Consider the following 3193-nt stretch of genomic DNA (forward strand, 5'->3'; position numbering starts at 1 on the left):
CTTCAAAGTAGAAGCAATGTCTTTACAATCTTCTGTTAAGAACCACAAGCTATCCCTCTGCCCTGTACTCCCGACTTTCTCTCTCACTGTTCACCCTCCTTCCTTCTTGTTCTTCTCTTGCTTCACTGGCCTCTTTGCTGTCCTCTGACAAGCGGGGCAAGACCTCGCCTCAGGGCATCTGCATGCACTCTTCCTTCTGCCTGGAAGTGCCTTTCCCACAATATCTACATCTTTCTCCATTCAAGCTTTCACTAAAGGTCACCCTCTCAGCCTGCACCCCTCTCCCTACTTTATTTTATTCCAAAGCACTTACCAGGGTTTCACATACTATATGTCATTCTTATTGATTGATTGATTCTGCCCCCTCCAGTGGAAGGTAAACTCCACAGAGGCAGGTTTCCGATGGATCCATTCATCACCATGTCCTCAGCACCTAGAAAAATGCCTGGTAGTTGGTAGGAACTGGATAACATATGCGGAGCATGTTATAATATAACATAAGGGAATGCATTTATGAACAAAGGGGGAGGTAGGCAATATTTTATGTTCTTGTTTGGTTGTTCTATGGGGTGCTCATGGAAGAGAATCTTTCTCACGCATCTGGAGTATGTGAGGCATTTTGTATTTTCTGATTATTTCGTATCATCTGCTCCATGTTGTACACGATATTCTCCCCATCTTGTCAATAAGGACACTGGAATTCAGAGAGTGAAAGGAACACACCCAACGTAGGCTTGTGACATGCACCCTGCTGCTGGCATTAGGATTTCTGTCTACAGCCTTAGGGAGAACATTTCTGTTTCTCAGGAATAACCAGCACTTCCCTCCTCTTACCCTTGCAAAAATAGCAGCAGGAAAAATACCTATGGATTTTACTTCCTTTTGCAGTAAACAATTGAAAATAAACATTCTCACAATAGGTAATAGACTTTGAAGTAGAGAACCCCCTGTTGCTATTGCATTCCTTCTCTAAGAGCCATTAGTGGCCTTTTACCCTTTTCTCTAAATATTTCTCATCAGGCCCTGCCCATCTCCTCTCCAAGCCTGCCTCTCTTCCCGGTCTAGCCATTTCCTGCTTAAAACTCCATATATTCTTGGGTTCTTAGGTCACAAAAACAATATTTTTCTCTAATGTTTCTGAGAATATTAATTGTAGGTTTTCCAAAACTTCTACTCTGCACCAAACACGGTGTCTCTTTCCTCTGAGATTGTTCCTTTTCTTTCCTGTTTGGCTTCTATCTTTAATGTCACCAAGTCTTCTTGGTTCTTCACTGGCTGTACCTTCATGTTAAAGAGTAAATAGCGGGTCACCTTCTCTGTGTCCAACCTAAAGAGACACCTCTACTTTTTTCTTTTTGGTTACGCGGGCCTCTCACTGTTGTGGCCTCTCCTGTTGTGGAGCACAGGCTCTGGACGCGCAGGCTCAGTGGCCATGGCTCACGGGCCCAGCTGCTCCGCGGCATGTGGGATCTTCCCGGACCGGGGCACGAACCCGTGTCCCCTGCATCGGCAGGCGGACTCCCAACCACTGCGCCACCAGGGAAGCCCGAGACACCTCTACTTTTACAGGTGGGAATTTTCAATGCTCGTGGCTCCTCCTCAGATCTACTAATCACTACAGTGTTGTTTGTTTTATCACCTTTTGGATTCTTCCCAGTTTTGGACTCAGCCATGCCTAGGTGTGACCTAAGATATGATACCTCTTCCTTTGTAACCTTTCCTTTCTTCATATTTATGCATTCTCACTTCCCATTTTCACTTTTCTCCTTTTTCTCTTATTCATTTTCTTCTCAGAAAGTTGAAATAGCACTTTTAATAACTTTTTAAAATATGACTTGATAGCATAGGTTGACAGATGTATTTATATTATATGCTCTAGAAATAAGTTTGAATGGCTAAGTACACAGGAAATAATCAGCAATGCATTATTGTTGAGGGAGATGTGAATGTTTTCTCATTACTATAAGAAGAGACATTTTAACTTTTTATTGTCTATTAGCAAAACACTCCTATTTCACCCTAGCTGCACATTAAGCTTCATATTCCAAAATGAGAAACAGTAATAGGATTTTATTCATAGTTTACTACAATGAAAGTGAGTCTGTGAAAATGTCATTTTCATAATTACTCTCTCCCCTACTGCCATGACTATTAAATTAAGAAATACACAAATATTTATTTAGAAATCTGTGAATATGAGAACTTTAAGATTGTACTATATTTGCTCTTCCCTCCTATGGGCTTTTGGGAAACATAGCCATTCTGAAATGGACAAAATGACCTGAAATTTACTAAATGCACATAAAATATTTAGTAAGGTAAGCTACCGAGTGCTAGAGAGGAGCAGAAATTAGCTTGTGCTGATATTAACCATGGAGTCTACTAGGTCTGCAATGGGAAGGCCACTTGCTAAATTGTCATCTACTAATTGGAATACAAGGGCGGTTGTTTTCTGGTTGTTCACCCTTGCTTACACGAGTGTACACAATTGTGCCAGTTCTGCTCTGTCTGTGATGGGCAAGGTAGCTTGTTCACCGTGCAGAGGTCAACAGGCTTTCCTTTGCAGAGCTTGGATAAAGCAGAAACCAACTTCTAGGAATATATGTCTTGGGGAAAAGGAGGGGAGAAGTGAAGGAAGGAAGGAAGAAGGAAAGAAGGAAGGGAGGGAGGGAACTTTGCCAGAACCAGTTCTCATGCCAGCATCTGCTCCCACCCTAAGCACTGAGTCACTGCTGAGTGCAAGCAGTCAATTTGCTAACATCATGTCTACTCATGCAGACTACGGGGTCAGAGATTGCCATCTAGACATGACAATCATGTAGGAAGTCAAACAGATCAAGCACTGCTTCTAATTTGAGTTTATACTAATCATTGGCTTTGTAGATGCATATGCACCATCAAAATGACAGGAATAGTTTGTAGAGACTTAGTATTTTCTAATCATTTAAACTTAAATAGTTTTTAGAGATTTAGTATTTTATAATACTTTAAATGTAATTTAAAATGTAAAAGATATATTAAAATGAAGGTAGGGACCCATTATGCTTTCATTTTATTGTCTGCCTGATCTTGGAGAGACAGATACATTTTCTCATGTCTAACCCAGTTACCTTTTGAATTCACATTTTATGCTCCATTCTACTATAGTCAACTCAACAGTTTTATAATTTCGTTGTTATATTAATCATTTTTT

This window comes from Stenella coeruleoalba, assembly GCF_951394435.1.
Source record: "Stenella coeruleoalba genome assembly, chromosome: 4".
Classification (NCBI taxonomy): Eukaryota; Metazoa; Chordata; class Mammalia; order Artiodactyla; family Delphinidae; genus Stenella; species Stenella coeruleoalba.